At 37.2% G+C, this 20,124-nt stretch overlaps 1 protein-coding gene across 4 annotated transcripts in view; it reads right to left on the reverse strand.

Annotated features, from left to right (window-relative positions):
* LOC135168983 (uncharacterized) overlaps positions 1-16,897 on the reverse strand; it is a 58,045-nt gene extending 41,148 nt beyond the window's left edge. For all 4 annotated transcript variants that reach the window (XM_064133662.1, XM_064133654.1, XM_064133645.1 and 1 more), the window contains exon 1: positions 15,955-16,897. The gene's annotated coding sequence lies outside the window, so the exon portion shown is untranslated. The remainder of the gene's footprint in view (positions 1-15,954) is intronic.
* Between the last annotated feature and the right edge of the window lie 3,227 nt (positions 16,898-20,124).

The raw sequence follows: 20,124 nt of genomic DNA on the forward strand, positions 1-20,124 counted from the left end.
TAAGAGAGAAAAAATGCGAGTGAAAAAAAAAAAAAGAAAATTACGGAAAGGCGGTTTTTTTCATCAAAGACATCGAGACCGTGGTAAAGCAAGGGGAAGAGGGGTATGTAGTTGGACGAAGAAGTTAGTTCTCGGGTTGGAGTTTAAAGGTGGCTGTGGCAAGATTTTTCCCTCAGTAAAATTCTGCAAGAGTACCCGTAGTTTACCCTGACGAGAGTTGTATCGATGCTACCCGAGGAAAGAGTCTATCCGCTTTAAAGCCAGAGAGAGGTTTCACCGTGCTCGAGCTTCACTCTGTCCTTTCTTCCCTCTTCCTCTTTATCAGTCTGTCTCTCTCTTACTCTCTCAGTGTGTCCCTACCCCTCACCCGCACTACACAGAGCCGGCGTCATCCAACGTCCCAGGGAAAGATCTTCTTTCTGGCTGCGTCGCAGGTCCCCTCCTCCACCTCTTTTCCTCCCGCATCCTTCTCAACCCAACTACCCCCCCTTCCCTTCCCCATTCCCCTTTTCACCCTGCTGAACCGTGGATCTTCACGTTTTACTTCGCCCCCGCATACTCTACCCTGAAACCTCGTCTCGTCCCCCCCCTCCTCCTCCTCCTCCCCCCGCCGTTCTCCCTCTCCTGGCCTCATGACTCCTCCTTCGTCACCTCCTTCGACTATCGCGGCGCCTTTCTTCATACTCTCCTTTCCTCCCTCACCCCTTCCTCCTCATCGCCCAACCAGCCGCTCAGCCACAGGCGAAAAAAAAATTCATCATCACATCCTTCTTCACATTCTCTCCGTCTCACCCCTTCATTCGTTCGGAGCACACGCGAGAGGCACGCGCTTCTTCAATTCGCGAGACTTTTGTCATCAATTTTTGGGGATATTTAGGAAGATTATTTGAAGGGAGGGGTTTGTGAAGGTTGAAATTTTTTTTACGGCCATTTAGAAGTTTGATTGAGTACCTGGGGGATATTATTGGTTATTGGGGGAGGTTCTCGTTTGAAACAAGAGACATTGCTTAGTTGAAGTCAATTAAATTTTGTTGGGATCGAGTGAATAGCTTGATTCAAGTGACAAACACCTTTGTTTCAATATCACGTTGATCGTCACTTGCGTCTTTAATTAATGTGAGAGAATGTTCTTGCTCCGGGACGATTTAAAGTTGTTATACGATTAGGGGATGAGAGGGATGCGTGGCTGTTTTTTTTACCATTTTTTATTGACGAAATCGCAAATGCAATTTGTATGTCATCCCTTTTCCGTACGGAAAACAAAGCTTTCGTCGAATCCGGATACTATCGAGGTGGTTTACGAAAGGAATATCGAAGTGATGTGATAGTGACAATTTCATTTAGTAGGAAATTTTGAAATATCATTTCAAAAAAATTTGATTCTTCATTCCAGTGTTGCGTTCGTTTATCGCTTTGAATATTTTCTTGTTTGGGGATTATTTGAATCCATGTCATATGATTAAAAGAAGAAGTAATTTGCAGTTTTTGATGCAACGCGTGAGAAATTCCTTAGATCATAATGTTAGATAGATTTTTCACCTTTTGATTGACGAAATGTAAAATACATTTTCCTTATCGTCCTTTTGTTGGCGGAAAAAAAGATAATTCAAACTATATCTTACAAGGAGATGGTACTGCCTGTACTGGACCGACTTCGCGATGAAGCCGGACTTCTCGAAGATCGTTCAGTGATCTCATTCACAAGGTTCAAAAATAATAATATGAATAATAATTTATCTGAATTATTGGAAAAAAAATACAAAGTAAATCCCTCACATCAGGGTATCGCTGGAAAGACGACTCCAATCATATTTTTATTTTTCGTTTTTAATTAGACTAAGTGAATCGTTTCATCAAGATCAAGGCATATTTTTCCATTTGGGGATGATTTCCATATTACACTCCAGTATTAAGGGGGGAAGAGGTGCTGTAATTGTTACAACGTTCTGAGAGACGAATGAGAAGTTCCTAACGTCACGCTGTGAGATACATTTTTCTGCTTTTAACTCATTGTCTCGTGTTCGTCTAAAAAGAGGTGTTAATAGTTTTTTAAATAAACCGAAAGTTTCGCAAGGGAAATACCAAAGTTGTCTCATAAGTAGAAATTAACTAAAATGGAAAAAAAAATCACAATTAAAAAGGCGAATTCTTAACGACCGTAACAAGTTCTGGACAATTAGTAAAGTGTCTCCACAATTAAAGATTGATTATTTTGTGATAAGTTTCTTAAACTCATTAGCGTTGAAGAGTTAAATGCGTAAATGGAAAATATTCTCAAGTTGTTGTAATTTCCCTAAATATCCTCTTGCCGTCGAATACTCGATTACATTATTACAATTGAATTAGGAACAATATTCCCATCTGATGAGTTATGTAATTGTCTAATTATTAGTTTTTATTAACAGAAAAATACTATTTTATTGAGCTGTTGGAGGTGAATTAGAACCCTTGAACATCAATAATGGAGAAATAATCCGAGAACCAAAAATAGTCGAAATAACATTTCGTTTTGACTGATTGACTCTCGGAATTACTTCTAAGGATTCTTGTGGGGATTCTCAGAAGGGCCGATACAATCAGTCGGTTTTGTCATTTTTTTTTTTCCTCCCCTTTGTATTTTTTTTTTCCGTTTCGTTCCTTCTGTCGAAATAATGCGATGACGCAGCGCGGTACCTTAGGAACTACGCGTTTGATAGTGCGTGTCAACAGGCACGGATTCAATGCGCAGAGTGGGGAATAAATGGGATGGATAAAAAATTACGCTGGAGGGGGAGATAGAATGGAATAGATTTCCCCCGGCTCTTTTTTCGTTTCCTTCCGAAGGTTTGGGACGGGTCAGTGTGCAGCATTGCGTATTAATTTTGTTGTTTCTAAGTCAACAGAGTGTGTTTGAGTTTAAATGAAAGTCGTTTTTCTGTCAGGCGAAGGCAACTTAAAGTACTATATACATAACTTAAAGTTTCAAGATGAAACTCTGAAATCAAATCCATTTTGAAGTTGGTAGTAATAAAAATATTCTGATTGGATTCGTACTTAACCCAGAGTCTAATATTATTGAAAAGAACTAATTTAGATCTTTTAATATTAATGTTTTTAAAAGAAATAAAAATTGGATTCCTAATACCAAAATAATTATCAGTATCAATTTTTGTAATCACAACACACGATAGCGTATCAGCCAACTTAATTTTGGTAGAAGTTATCCGGTTTATTATTTACCGAAGAACGCACCCTAACCTTTTTTTTAACTTTTCTTTTCCACGAGCAAACGAGTCAAGATATTGCAAAATCATCCTTACATGCATAATATAATAATTTAAGAATTCTCTCCCTTTCATGGTGGAAAATATTTCATCCTTCAAACTTGGAAAAAATTACATTTTCATGGACTTGGAAAAAAAAATTCCAATATCCGTTAATCCCTTAAGGATATTCAAGCATTCAAGTTGGTATTTTTTTCAAGCTAGATTTCAAGGTTCTAATCCTCGTACTGTTTCGGGGTTTTTCTTTTTTGAATACATTTTTGTTGCTCCGACCAGGCTTAAAATATACATTTACCTCCCGCAAAGCGGGAGAAAAATCTGCCGGTGCGCCTACGCCGAAGCGAAAAATACCGTTTTAACCACGAAAGATAAAATGAAAGACCTTTGTCAACGGGCTTACCACCCTCGCCTTCGACTCAGGTAATAATTTTGCAAAGCAAAATGTACAGTGTAAAAATGTATAAAGAAACGCTTATTTCTCAAAAATATAGTTGTTCAACTTGTTTCTAAATCCGCCCAAAGTGGAAATAATGTTTCATCTACAATTCTTCAAAATTTTCTCAACAATTGAACATGAAAAATTGTGCCTTTCAAATAACAAAATTATTATCAGTCATTATGATTTCAAAAGCTACGTAACGTAACTCCTGATGGAAAAAATTCTCAAGTCAAGAAAATTTTCTAATTCACAACGATCTAACAATAGTAACGTTCGTAGATAACATTCTCGCCCCACAGATATTCCCATGCACGAGATAAAAATCATCATAAATACCAGAGGAATAATGTTATATTCCCTGATCCCATAAATTAACTACAAAAATTCATTTCTCCACTACAATAATTCACCGGCTGAAAAAATAAACCGTTCCTGCATTTAAAATTCTACAATAACTGTCAAAAAAACCTGGAATCATTCTCGGAATGTATATAATTCGTTAGCAAAATCATTTTAAGCGAAAATTGAATAGCTCCAATAAATTCATATATTCATGGAAAATATTACCCATATTTTTCATCCGATAAGGCATTTTTCCATTCTTTAATTGGCATTAAAAAAAGGAAAAAGCCAGCATTTTGCCTTCATTTACCCTGGCATGTTGTTTTTTTAGTACCTGTGATAAAGGTATATTTATACAAACATTAAACGTATCGTGTCGAGGAACGGAAAAGCGCCTTTAGGGGGTAGGCTCTAAAGGAGCATCCAGTACGTCGTGGGCATTACCACCCCATCCGGTGTGGCTTGGCGGCTTTGGCCCTTATCGGATCGTAAGCCCCCCCCTCCCCTCCTCATCCTCCTCCTCCACCCCACCCCTCCTTTCTCCCTCCCCGCAGTTCATAAGACTCTGCAGGTGCAAGGCGTGCATAGGTTACACCATGTTTACGTGTTGCACGCTCCAACAACCCAACCTATTTGCCCCCACCCTTTCATCCTCACCCCCTCCTCGCAGCACCAATTTACCTCGATTTCTTTATTCCTCACTTGTGTTTTTCTTCACTACACGGAGAGAAAAGTTTTATAAAATAGTTTACAGCGTTGTGATAACAAAAAAAAAAAAAACTAAATTCAATAGTACGTGCATTTTGTGTTGAATATTGAGATTGAAAACTGTAAAAATATCAATTGTGTTGATTGTCGTAAGTTCTTAGGGAATAAGTAGAGTGAAATTTACAATTTCTATTGTAATTTGCCAGAAAATTGATGAAATAAAAATGAAATTATTAGGAAAAGTCGTTGGATTCTATTTTTCAACCAACCTACATGAAAAATTTTTGTAGTTTACTCTCTGAGGAGCAAGAAGAAAGTACAAACTTCCCATGCTGATGTGAGGAATTGAATATTTCTATTAGGTAGATCCAACAAAGGAATCGTGCCCACGTGCGGAATAACGGAGTAAGCATCCGATTAAGAATTCTTTATTTTACGTTTCGTGGTTAAAGAAATCGCACCTTTCAACACGCTAAAGGGACAAAGGCAGATTATTCTCCGGGACAGGGACTAGAAAATGTATACTTAGGGTCCACCGAGGTAAAAAAATAAACAATTACTCTGCAATAATTTTTGCGTTTTTATTTTCTCGGATTTTACTCACATAAGCAATCTCTAGTTTAAGTTTACGCCAAGAATATCATTCCAGTGTTCAACGATTTTATAGAAGCATTAGAGAGTAACTTAATTAGCCACTTGGTGGTTCAAATCGTCTAAATATTCCATATCTAATAGTATTATTGATCAATTGATAAATTCACCGAAATTTACCTCCCATCAAAATTCATCGTTGATTATTATTCTTTGTACTGGTACTAAAATTCTGATTTTCTCAACAGGATTTCGTGCAAATGAACACTAATGAATTATAGAACCGGAATAAAAAAGAGAGATCCATAACACACTTTTACGAACTGATAGGATAATTTTTATCCAACTTCGTGCACTCAAAAAAGTAGTAAAAAATTCACCTCTGTATTATAATTTTATTTTACTGTTGCAAATTATTGATGAACTTGGTAAATAAAAAAAATATTTTGGCGGATAAAAATATAAAGGTGGTGTGTCAAGGAGGAGGGGGGGATGGCGCCAGTGTGGTATAGATAGATCCGAGGTTCGCACGCCACGCGGCTTGATCTTAGATAACGCGCAACTAGGTTACTCTCTTGCCGTTGCGCTATTCCGGCTTAATTGGCTAGTGAGAATATGAGAGACGAAAAATGAGGGGAAAAAGACATAAATGACACCCATAGGAATTGGCTTTGAATTTCACGAGTCATTTCTTGAGAATTATGGGAAAAAAAAAAATTTCACAGCTTCGAAAGTTGAAATTGAGGATATTCGGGTGAGAAAGTTCTTGAGATGGGATAATTGAATTTTCCAAAAACTACATTTGGCAATTTTTCAATATGAGTTATTTAATACAACACTACGGCCAAAGATCAATTATTATGATTGTGAAGGTTAATTCACGGCATAGTTTTCATTCCATATCAGCGTACCTGGAGTTGATTTATTCGGTGATACATTTGCAATGAAAATACTGCTGTAAGGGAACTACGCTCTAAACAATTTTCCATTGAAAAACTGATAAGCTTTAGAAATTACCGACAAATAACATATCCATTGGTATTCTAATGTCCACTGCGGGAATAACAAATTTTAATAATTATTTTCCTGCACTTGTTACAAAGTAATTACCCTTCTCATAGTCCTCGAAAATAAAATTTTAAACTTAAACTTTCCAAAAAAAAAAAATTGAAATTCCATTGACGATTTTTCCTGAATCGAATTTGAGGGGATTTTTTTTTTTGACGGTATGTATGGACCCAAAAGTAGACTTTTTTAGTGCAAGGGGTTTATTTGTACGATCTACACGAGTGAAGTAAGAAACGTTGAAAGCAAGTAGAATTACCCTGGAATTGAATAGCATAAGGTTTGGATCGATACTCGATTTCAAAAGTTTCTGCATCGGAAGTCACGAATGGGTTCCATGATCCAAGCCCTTTAAAGAATCATAAAGGCAACTCAAATTTTAAGAATAAAATTTAAAATGAATTCTAAATGAAAAGTAATATAGCAACCCTGTGGTTGATATTGTCTCATAATATAATAATAAGCAATTTAAATATGATCAATAAATTAGATTTTATGACACAATTATGTTTTCGAGGTTTAGAATATTAATGTGTTGAAAAATCTATGTCGCTGGTCATGCAATGGAGAGACAAACATATTAGACCGTGCAGGGTTGTGACTGATGGAAACGATTTAGTTAGATTAGATATTAATCGAACAATCAGAGAAAAGCATTCAATGATGGATTAATTTTTTCAATTTGTCAGCAACGTCAGACTTTATGCAAAAACCTATCAAAAGCACCAACATATTTCAAGCATTTCTGATCAGGACATATTTTTGTGTTCATGCTCGTTTGAAGTTTATTTGTTTAACATAGAACCCCCATTCTGACAACGATTAATTATTCATTTTAAATAAAATTAAGCACTGGGCAAACAAGAAGGCAGTAATATGCATAATTAATTGTTGTCAGAATGTTGAAGGCGTGGTTGATTCAAGCAAGCTTAATCTACTTAAATTGGTAAAGTTTTCTACTCAAGGTCTTTCAATTTAATTTTAATATTAAAAAGAAATGTTCAAATAAAAATCGCAAAAACATTCGCTCACTGATTCCAGAATTTTAAAGAATTCTCAATTTTAGATGATTTTAATATTAAAAAATGTTGAACTGAGCTGAGAAGGAGTTTTCATTTTTCGAACAAGTATAAAATATCCTGTCGTAAGTGTTTTTTTCTCTTTGTATACAATAATGTGCTCGGTAATTTTCGACCCGTGAATTTCTAAGTAAAAATCCCGATGTACTTCTCAACAAACTCTTTTTTTTCTCTGTGTACAAATTTGATGAACCCAGATAAAGTACAGTTTGTCGGGAAGCGATTTATTCTAAGAGCCGGTCTCCCTTCACAACTCCCCACCTGTCCCCCTAAAGGAACCTTTACAATTTCTCCCAACCCCCCACCGAACCCAAAATTAAAACTACCCAATCAACTTACCAAAAAATGACCTCAACTTAGTCTGAACACACAAAAAAATCGAAGCCCCTTGGAAAGCAGAAGATCGTAAAATGCATAATTGATCGTTGTCAAAATGTTGAAGTCATGATTGATGGAAGTAATTTTCAACTACTTGAATTAGGAAAGCTTTCTACTCGATGTTTTTCACCTCCATTTCATAGTGGTTTCCCCCATGACAAAACTACTGATGCCGCAAAAGCCAAATCATAGGCTCCGCGTCTTGCTCTTGAAATAGGCACTATGGACTCATCTCGTGGTAACTCAGAGTCAATTCATCTCCTCTGAGTCCCACTTTGTTTTCCTTTTGAATGTAAAAACTCAGTTCTTTTCTCAATTTATCACGAAGAACTAGAAATCAAGATGAAATAAATTGACTCAAATTCACCGTATGCCAAAATGTACATTTTCCACACAGTCCGATAAAAATATATTCCCAGTTTATTACAACTTCAATAATATTGTATTTTCCCAACGCCTGACTTGATTCAAATTTTGAATTCACCATTCACGTCACCATAAACAACTTGAATCAACTTTTTTACACCAGCATGAGCTTGATGACTCCAAATAAAGTAGAATTTCTCAGAACACCATTTCGACTAAGAGCTTGGTCCCCCTTCCAAGCTCCCCCACTGGACCCAAAATTAACACAACCCAATCAACCTTCCGAAACATTACCTCAACTAACTCTCAAAGCAGGAAAAAAAAATAAAAAAATCAAGCGCCACGAAAACAAGAAGACCGTAAAATGCATAATTGATCGTTGTCAGAATGGTAGGGGTAGATTCCCTCGGGACAGTGAGTATGCGCGCGCCGTATAAACTATCCGGTTTGGTGCCCCCGAAGATCGGATCTGTGGGGGCCCAGAGAGAGTATGCCTCGTAGAAGGTAAAGGTTTATCTCGGTACGTCAGAGCCCGACGCGCATTACTCCGGAAACTCAAGCCTCCCCTGAATTTTTTTTTTATTCGTCCATCATTCCTCTCCTCATATCCTCCCGACAATTACATTCCACGTAGTCAACCGGGGGAGTTTTTAAAAAAAAAATTGATGTAAGAACGAACAGAGATGAAAAATATTTCTTATTAATTATGGCGCAAGTTCAGCCCGATATAATTGCTAATTAGTTGACGTAATACCGGTAACGAAGCATCTTTTCGTAGTTTATCCCCCTTGTGAATCTCTTTTACGATATTCTCTCGCTCTCTCGGTTCGCTTCCTCGTTTGCCTCATGAACGCCTTTATTCCACGTTCCATTTTTTTTTTCCTTTTTGATTGAATAAAAGCAAAAAAGCGAACAGTGAGAAGAAGACAGGGGGAGAAAAAAGTGAAAGAACCAAACAAAAATAAGGAAAAAAAAAAGGAGAAAACAGTGTCACGGGAACTGAGAAAAACCGAGTAGAGGCTAAAGCGAGTACAGGGGTGACGCTCGACGTCTCTCGCCAGCGTATAAATAGGAAAATTATGGTTATCGTCGTAACGTCCCACGCGTCGGCGTAGCCGGCAATTGTCCACCCCGTTGACACGTTGAATATATACACGCACTTGCGTAATAAACATTGTAAAATTGCTTCTTCCGTGTATGCGTGTGTGTGTATTTATTATTTTTTTTTTCTCATTCAATCGTCCTGGACTCGATGGAATCCGGATATTTCGTGGAAGGAAGAGAGACATAAATATTGTGCTTGAGTTTATCAGTGCGTGGTAGTCCCTTGTCTTATCAGTTAACCCTCACAGTTGGTTTATCTTGAGTGTATTTTCTTTGTTGATGTTTGTTTTTTGATGTTTTTCCGAAAGGAAATGGCGTTATGAGTGCTAGGGAATGATTGTTACTTTGTTTCGATATCACGGAGCGGAAAGAATGAAATTTTTAGCAGATTTAACGGAGATTGATTGTTGTAAGGGATATTTGATTGGTCCTATACTTCCTAAAAAAACCACAAGACAAATATCTCAAATCGAAAAAGGAGAACTTAAAAATGAACATGACGAACATATAGAAAAAAATCCATTTTCAGGAAGACAATCGTTGTCTGGTGAATATAATTGTAATTATCCAAATTACGTGGATCAGAGTAATTTGGCCTGAAGAAATGAAATATTCCTGAAACTTCCCAAATCATTATGTCTTTAAAAGGAAAACCTCTAGAACAGTCAGAAATTTCTTTGCAAATAGAATGTTATTTTGACGTTCCAATCCGTAAAATATGTCAGTTGTTTGGAAAAAAATTGTAGAACAGTTTGTTTTCCCTGCAAGCATGAGCCGTTGGAGAGATAGTTAATTTTGACGAAACCAATCGTAGAATTTACGTGGCAATTCGTAAAATTTCAGTTTCGATTCGCGCTATTTAATGAATTTTATTCCCTGGCGGATTATGTTTCAAAATATAATTTTAACTTCCATGTCTGGCGATTTTTATAAAAATTTTCTGTGCGTATTGGGACCTATAATTCTCACTCCAATGAGAATAAAACTGTTTATAAATATTAAATAAAAAAGCAAGAAATATCGAAACAGCACGTTTTGCTCATAATTTCGCGTCAAGTTCTCGGTTTTCACGAAGGCGCCCTTTCCATTCACTACCAAAATACCATTAGTAAATTTTGAAAAAAATCCTTAACCAATGCACAAAAGTTCAATTCGAGAACGAACAGAATAAATTGGAATTCAGGATTAATTGTATTTAACTCCGTCGACTCAATCCGAAATCAAGATATTCATCAGTATTTTAAATTTAACCTCGTCTTCCTATTCACGCGTTAAAACGAAAGAGGCAAAGGGTCAGCTTTCAGGGGACCCGAGGGGGTAAATCCCGGGCCTCGTGGCTCGGTCTGACCATCAGTAAACCGCGTGTCTCGAGACCGAGGTAGGACGGAGAGGAATAAAAAAAAAAAAAAAAAACAAAGAGAAGAGAAGATCCCTGAAATGATCGACGATTCCTGAGTAGGTTCACCCGAGCCCCCGAGACTTCCCCTGCCGTAGAGACTTACACCAGTGTCTCTCAAATTTTTTTTCACAAATGCTTCCTCATCTCACTCGAATTATTTTCAAGGACCTGTTACATCACACTGCGCTGAAAATATTGAAGGTCAATGACAAACCATCAATACGAACATAAAGTGTATGAGAAAAATCCGCCCAATTCTACTTCCAAAAACCGTCATCCCGTCAACTTAACTCATTACGTCATAAAAATAAATATTAACCAGGCATTTGAAAGAAATCGACAATAAAGTTATAAAGAGAGACAAGTGCATTTCTCGAGAGGATGAGTAATCGTTGAACATTTTCTAAACAAGGGGAAACACACACTTAGTTTTACAAATAGATTTTAAGAAAAATTTTGTTCTTTTCATTTATGATTAGCTGAGGGAAAATTGAGGTTTGCTCATTGCATCTACCTCGTTTTGCCACTTCCCTACTGAATTAACTAAAATTTAGAGTAAAATAACGAAAAAATCTAAATGACATTTTGATTTGACAACCTTACATTATACTTTTACATGGTCAATTAAATTGTCATTTACACAGCCTCCTTTTCCGTCTTTCAGTGGATAAATGTCTTACCACCACTTATGCCTCATCATTTTTCGCGCAGCGTGAATGCAACTCTATCTCGTATACCCAAAAAAGCTTAAGAATTTTCTTTCCATTTAGGGCGCAAAGGACATTTGATTGAATAATTCTCCACGTGAATCTCAGCAACGAGAAATTCAGTATTCGACATGTTGCGGCTTAAAGCCACACTCATACAAGAACCTCGTTTATTTTACCTCTCCACCGCAAAACGTCAAATTTTGCATTGCCATAACTTGACACTCAGGTGCGGGAACAATTGCCTGATTATTTTTACCTTTATTTCGTTCCACCAAAAATGAAAACTAAAAAAAATCTCCTTTCACCCACACTGACATAATCTCCGCCGTCTCAAAAAAAAAAGCTTCTTTGAAATTCTCCAACAATAAAATCACTACAATACAAATGACTGAATCATTAATACACCGGTGACGTAAATAAATAAATCATCCCAGTGGATTCATTGGTGAAGTGGAGAGATGAGTAGAGTTCGTCCGAAACATTAGAGATATACCGTAAGCTAAAGAGGGTACTCGCCCAGTTGTATAGAGGGTACATAGCTCAACCCGTGCCAGCCGTGAGGGGGGAGGTATAAATGGCAAGCAACGATTGGTGAAATTTTTGGCCAACTCGAGCCTCCATTGGCTGGAACCGGTTCTCCATGGTACAAAGGAAAAGAGAGGCATCCTAAAATGAATGTGCGATGCTTTTTCGGTGGCTTTCCTTCCCTCTTCCTCATCCACGTTCTCTACAACCACTTTGTTGATCCTCCCTCCCTCCCTCTCCACCGGCCCCCTTACCATCTATCCCATTAGGGAAACATCCAGCAAAACTTTGGGCCCCACAGGTACCTGAGACTGTAGTAACACAAGGCCCTTGTCTCAATGCGATTTTAGTTGGCAGTAAAATTCAATGTCTCAGGCTGTTTGCCCAAGGGAAAAATGGAAAATGAAATTTAGAAGGTGGTGATGGGGTGACAAAGGGGGGAGAGGGGCGTATATACATGAGATACCTTGTAATTCAGCTATTTTCAATGGATGACACGAGACTGCGGTTTCAAAAACTTTGGAAAATGTAGTTTAAGTACAAGTTTACATGGATTCCCTTTTAGTGTTGCACACGGGCTTTCGATTTCTTAGAGGGATTTAAACGGCAAATGTTTCTTGGAGAAATAATTCAGGTGATTTAGAATGCTCTTTTAGGGGTGGGGGGGAGGGAGAAACTGGGTTGAATATGCGGTGAAGATGGCTTTTTGAAGGCAGTAGACTTCTTTAATATGACATTCTTAAATAGCTATTTTCAGAGTTAACGAAATTTGTGAGGGAAATTGGAGGGAGCATAGTCGTCTTGAAAGCCAACCAACTTGAAATATAAATGCCGTATTGATTCACTGTGGTGGGGGAAAGTCACTATCTCTTTGGGGAGGTATTTCACTTTATCGTGATTATCATTGTTGGGATTTTTAGCGTCGGCTGGTTCGGTTGGGCTGCGATCATTTTGATAGGATATCGGGGGAACTAATGTTATTGATTATTATGGGGGATAATCGTCTATTGTTGAGCGATTACCAAGTTTTTTTGTTGATTTTGGAGAGAAAGAGCGTGAATGATAAAGCAACCTAATATTTCTGTCACCCTAAATTTCTATACGACTTACAAGAGGAGAATTTATCTGTGTACTGAGAAAATTTCGTATGAATTTGAAACCATTTTTTCATTGTTGGTAATTCTTTAGCTAAAGTGTCGGGTGTACGTTATTGAAAATTGAAATTTTTGAAGAAAAATCAATGAAAACAGTTGATCAATATTATAATTCAGTACTGAATTCAATAAAAATTCAAAGAAATTTACAAATTTTCCACTTCAACCTCCTGAAAACCTTAGAATTTCAGTGAATTGTAATTGCAACCATACATTTCATGATTTACTCCCTCTACCTTAGACTTAGTTGTTCTTAATATTACTGACCAACTATATTATTGATTAATTATACTATTTAGGCCCTAGTATTATGGATTATTACGAGAGATAACCACCTATAGCTGAACGATTACGAAGTTTATTTTTCGATTTCATAAATGAAGATTAGAAACAACGAACAAAGATAACACTTTCATTTCGATAATGTTTTCAAACCTCACAAAGAGGAAAATATCTCTGTGCATGGAGGAAATATGTTGAGAATTTTATAACATTTCTGTACAAATCTTTTCGAATAAAATTTCCACCACACCTTTTAGACTATTTCTTAAAACTCAACACGCTATCAACCAGTTAGGTAATTTCTTCTGAATTTTGCTTTCCGTGGATCTGTATCAAATAGTAATTTTTCTCCCAATCCACCCATCAAAAGTGGTGCCATTAAAATCGAGAAAAGCCGAAACCATCAAAAATTCAATGAATCCATTGAAGTAACTTTACTGCATTGGAGCCTTTACAGTTGCATGTCTTCCGGGATTTGAGTTTTCGAAATTTGTACTTACGAAGGAACCCTTCTTCGCCAGGGCAAGAGCGAGGCTACTGCGTCAGAAAGAGATGTATAAAAACAATGGTGGGGAAAAGACCCACTATGTTGGCCTATCGCGCATAATTCTCGCGCACTGAAGAGAAAGAACGAAAGAGGTTAGAGAGAGAATAATCATAGAGAAGAACTGCACTGGTGGGGGAATGATCCCCCGCATGTGGTGGAACACTGTGCATTAACGAAGGTGAACAGTTATGGAAGTACCACTGTAATTTTTCTCATCTTAGTAACTATTGGCCCAGAAGAAATTTCTGTGGTTTCTCAAACATGAAATAAAAATACTGATAATCCAATGTCACTGTAACCTTCGAGATCGTGATTACCCACAAGAAAAATTGGCATGAAACGAAGAGTCTCGTTAAATAATGAAAGAATTTTCCTCGATTGCTGAACATTGTTGGAGCCACAGAATGATTGATCTGGGGGAATTCTTAAAGCACCGACCAAATGTCTTTTATTTGATAGAATCAATCTTTCTAATATCTCGAGAACTACTGGGCCAGGGCGTTTATCTTTTCTTCAGTTCAGGGTCAAATTCCCCGGACTTTTGACAACAACAGCAATAGCAGTTACAGCCTTTCATATCATCATGTTTACACATAGTAGAGAGAGAATTCAAGAACGATTTTCTTCATTAAAAAAAAAAATATTCTCAGTGTTACGTCCCTGGAGGCGAAGAAAGATCCACGCTGCAGTAGTTCTCGAGTTATAAATAGAATTTTTTTTTTTCACAACACGTGATCAGACACTCGTGGGAACAGCATTTTTTGAAAATTTCTCCGACTTCTTAATGAGAATAATTAGCACTTTTGAGAGAATTCATACACTGAGACAATTCCAAAACAGTCATTAATTGTACATTTTGAAGATAATGACAATCACCTATATTAGTCCAGTATTCTTCAACACATTTCTAAAAGTTTGTCATTTTATAATATTAATTACTCATTTCTTGATAATGACTGCATTGGAAAAGCTCCGCCTTTTTCAATTTAGAACATTAATTTTCTAATTTTTCGGTGTTAGAAGGTAAGACATCTCATATAGTGTTTTTTCAGGCGACATAAAGTCAAGCCGAGATGTCTAGTATAACAATTATACATTGTTTAGTGAACATTTGCATTCAAAGGAATCTTCCCGATTGAAAAATATTTCATTTTCCCGGTCTCAAAAAGTTCTAAAAATAATTAATTCATGTCCTTTGTTCCTTAGTGTTCCTATTTCATTGAAACTTCCGTTAAGTTGTGAAAATTCAGTTTGACTTTTTAAGAGTTCGTAAATTCCCTCGACTTCTACCTAAAACTTGAAATTTCACAACAATTTTTTCGTCTAAATCCCTGTCAATGCCGCCTTAATGAAGAAAAAAACGCTAACAGTCTAATTAGGACAGTTCCAAAATCTATCTTCTCAATTTCACCGAATTTCCCGCGATTGTATATCGAGAAGACAAAGAAAAATCCATCTATCGCCTGTATTATTGAAGTTGAACCAGAAAAGCCTGTTACTCTCTCAAATTAATCCGCGTAATAACTCGTCAATTAGAAGCGACTGGACAAAACCAACTCATTAATTTTTTTTTTCTCCAAATGTTCATGACTCATTGCACGTCTGATGAAATGTGATAATTTATGTTTCCCATGAAAACAATAATTCATTCCTCAGTTCATCGATTGTTATCTGCGTTATGGACATTCAAGAAAACTTTGTATTTTGCTCCAACTCTTTTACTTGAAAGGACCCTCTCGTTCAATGACATCGCCTCGAAAACAACAAACAGAAAATGTTCTCAATTCTGTGAAACTTCCCTCGATCCGAAAAACGCCTCGCTAATATCGGAAAAAAAAATGGTGTAAGTTCCTACAGAAGTAATACGTAACAGACGATCCTTTGTTCTCCCCCACACGTCCCCCTGCCCCAAAACTGTGACAATTTTCGATGTTAAAAACGCCCCGACCGACTGCGGATACTCCTTCAAAATAAAAAAACGAAAAATCATATGAAAACTTACCAGCAATAAAACAGAACTCCACTGTGATGACTAGGCGAATGACCCCTCAACACGGGGTGACGATATCATCCCGTCCTCGTACTTCACCAGAAAAATGTGTATCCTCCGTTCACCATAACAAAACCATCAAATTATACTCGACCAACTCGAATAAATTCCACGATAAAAAAAAAAACTTCACTCACTCGACACGAAAATAAAAAAGCACTCGGGAAAAACTTCCCGGCCGTTCACTGGGCCACCGTTGGCCTACATGTTTGTCATTGTTGCTGGTAGCATTTTCACAAAAAAAAAACAGTGTTTTATGTCTTCAAGCACTTTTAACGCCCTGTGATTCCGAGATTATTGACCACTGAAGCATAATCATGTTCGTGAAATACTCCTCGAGTTATTGCTCTATGTTAACAGTTGTTCACGTCAATCGATACGTGAAGGAGTTGAAAAAATATTTTCACCCAAAAATCGAGAATTTTTCACTTCAGGATGTGCAAGAATTTCAGATCCGCCGGGTTGGGCTTCGGTTATATTCCCTTTAACTGTGGGGCGCCGGCCGGTTGTACAGCTTAAAGGCGTTATAACACAAGCACTGCACGGTACATATTCCCCCCTAAACCGAAAAAAAAAAACCAAATATCGATTTCACTGATTCAATATTGAAACTTCAACCTATATCCCGGGTAAAAAATCATTCACTATTCACAGTAATTCATGAAATAACTTGGTTTTAACATCCGACGGAGGAGGAAGTGTTGTCTATCCACTCACACTTTGTTCAGCATCGTGAACATTTTTTTAATCAGCTCAACGTATTCACGGCGTCACGCTCACTGGAATCCTATCGTGACACTACCATACGTGCAGATAACTTCCGGTTTTAATTTGTAGGATCGTCTTGCGGAACGGACTAACATGTTCACCGTCCGACGGCTCAATTGTGACTGCAATGAGATGGCTTGACTCCGAGGTATTCCCCCACTACTGTGTGCTCACTGCTAGGCCACGCCCCGCGTGGTGGCTATGGGCTGATTGGCTACGCCCCCGTGCTACCACTTTTAGTTATTAAAACACCTGCACCAGGTCTTTTTCAACTCCGCGGTCATGATTGGGGAGTTTTTAGGGGAAAATTTTTTGGGTTTTAATTGGTGAGTGCGCGAGGGAGAATTTTTATATACGTTTGGGCGTCGAAGGGGAAATCGATATTTTTATTTTTTCTCAACCTGATGGGAGTTGGTGGGGTTTATTGGAAATATGTGTGCGAAGGGGGGAGGGGGTTCTGAATGCTTAAATGATTGGTGGTGATTTGGCCGGTTGCGAACGATGCGGGCTGGAAATGTATACGAATGAATTTCGTAATGTTTTGCTCCGGTTTCCGAGAAACGGGTGAGGAAAACGAGGGGGGAGACTGTCGAGCAATTCTGAGAATTTTTATGCCTCTCTTCGTAGCTTGTACAGTAGGAACGAAAAATTATGTTTTTCTCCTCAAACAGAGACTTAAATTTTTCAACACGACAAAGTTTTTCTAAAAGACGTGTAAAGAAATATATTCTTGTATCTAAATCTCGTTGGTCGATACGTAAAGAGACTTTTTGTGGAATATGTGAATAGGGATTAATGATTCGAGTTGATTTTGTCATTTGTTTGCGACTGATGCGGGTCGTGAGTTTTTCGGCATAATCTTCCAATCTTCTGTTCCGATTTAAGACTAGACAAGAAGATTGGATAATAATATGCTTAGGCCGAACGACGTTAGGGCATTCGTAATGCAACGTTTTAATTGAAGAAGTTGTGACTGGAGAACGTTTTATTGACGATCTGGGAGATGGTCAGGTGCGGAAGGATTCCATGAATTTCTACGAATTTAGATGTCTTGTTTTTTTGAGGGAGTATACTCCTTGCCTTGAATAATAAAATTAGTGATCTAAAAGGAAGGGTTTCGAATATGCAAGGGCAATCGAATGAAGTACGCTTGAAACTGATCTTACCGGTTGTTTACAAATACATGGCGAGTGCTGAATGCTTCGTGATGAATTTCGAAATCTCCTGCTCAAAGAATCCACTACAATAATTGGAGGATTATTATTGTTTGAAATTTTCATCACAAATTTGACAAGACAATCGACAACCGAGGGGGCAAAATGTCAGTGCAGGGGGCAGTGAAGATTTTCGGGAGAGCGTTCTGAGAAATTCGATGGAATTCGGTTCGTTATCTCCATGAATCAAGCTAAATGACGAAATAAGGCGGTCTTATCCATTGACGAATGATCACCCAAGGCTGTTTGACCATTACCCTCCATTCTAAACTCCAGAGGTAAACATACAGGTCGCTCCAACAATTACACTAGTGCAGGTTACTCAGTAGAAAAATTCTTGATTTTCATCACTGTCTTTGAAACAGCTACCATTTTGTCAGTACTAGCGAGCCCTCCCAAGTCATGTTATTTTATCACCTTAAAAACCATTAGTTCTGCCAAGACGTTAATACGATATAAAAAAGAGGAATAGATTTACTCGCGCAAAATCAATCAGCTTGATAAGAAATCAATGTTTTTTATATATATAATAATAAGTAATTTACAGGTTGAAATGAGTATAACAAGACATTAGATGCGGATATAATCTGAGCATGCGTGTTATTGACCCTATAGCGAAAATTATGGTTAATTTAATCTGCTGTAAAGTATTTAGGTCAACTCATAAAATAATGATTGCTCTACAAATGCGAACGATTTCGAGTATTAAATCCCCTCAACACAGTACTCCGTGAAAGGGCTCCACACGTATTCGTATAGCTTATAGCTCATGAATTAATGATGACCTAATAATTCACTATTAATTAGCCGTTACAATTCGTGATCAATCCATTGTTTCCGAATCCAAAATCCTCACGCAATCATTCAGTTCCATGAACAATAAAATTTCGTCTAAATTTATAGGGCTGAATTTGGGAAATTTGTACAAAGATACTAATTATCGACCACTCCGCAATTAATTACTTATGAACTTTTATGAGCAAAAACATGATTTGTCCACATACATATATACGGAGAGAAATAGCTCAGTAAAAAATCAGTAAAAAACGAAGGTCCGATGAAAATTAACGGGGAACCAGTAAAAAGGGCGGAGCACTTCGTAAAAATAACGCAATTCGCTGCCGATTATTTACCGCGTGTTGCGGACTTTTTATTGGACCTTCCGTTATTTTAATCGAAATTTTATTCCTCGCTTGCCGGTTACAGAACTTCCACGTCATTTTTATTGAACGTTTTCTCTCCGTCTAGTATTACGCTATTTATTTTATTTACCCGGAAAATATAGTTCAACAAACCTCAGTTGCGTGGAGAACTTTATGTGAAGATTTGCAGTTTTTATATCTCTTATCAGTCGCTAGTTAATCCTTCCTCATTAATTATTCACTTCAATTAATGAAAAATCGTACGAGTTGCCAACAAATGCAGAAACTAGGAATTAAATATTTAATTTCCTCCCTAGTCGAACTCCGTTTGATTTCTTAAATAAACATTTGTACTGAATGTTAAGTAGCAACAAGTGCCAAACGATTCACTGCCGAGATAATAAATTCCAATTTATAAAATAAAGATTAATCAACGGATTCAGAGCGTTACGCTATTTCTCCAGAATCAAATTCTTTGCAGAGCCAGGTTGCGTTGAAAGTCTTGGGCTCTGGCAGCTGTTGCGCATCAATTATTACTATATAATTAATTATCAATTATTTAATTGAATTCACAGACTAGTGATTTATCAAAAAATTCGAAGCGTTGAGCTGCGAATTGAGTATTTAGCTGCCACTGAGTCCCACTGCATCTGATTTCTTACGCAAACATTTGCACTATACGCAGTGGAGCAATAAGCATCAAATAATTCAGTACCGAGATAATACCTTTCAATTCAGAAAATAACGATTAATCAACGGATTCAGAGCGTTAAGCTATTTCTCCAGGATCTGATACTCTTACAAAACGGATTGCGTCAAAAATATTATCCCCTATCGGTTATCAGCCAGTAAATATCGCCAAATGCCTCGCTATCAATTATTTAACTGATTTTATAAAGTTATGACGAATAAAATCGAAATTTCAAATCCAAAACTCTGAAACCAATTATTTCACGAATGCATTAATCTAAATTCAATATCTGAAGATAATCATTCTC

The sequence above is a fragment of the Diachasmimorpha longicaudata genome, chromosome 1, assembly GCF_034640455.1.
Source record: "Diachasmimorpha longicaudata isolate KC_UGA_2023 chromosome 1, iyDiaLong2, whole genome shotgun sequence".
Classification (NCBI taxonomy): Eukaryota; Metazoa; Arthropoda; class Insecta; order Hymenoptera; family Braconidae; genus Diachasmimorpha; species Diachasmimorpha longicaudata.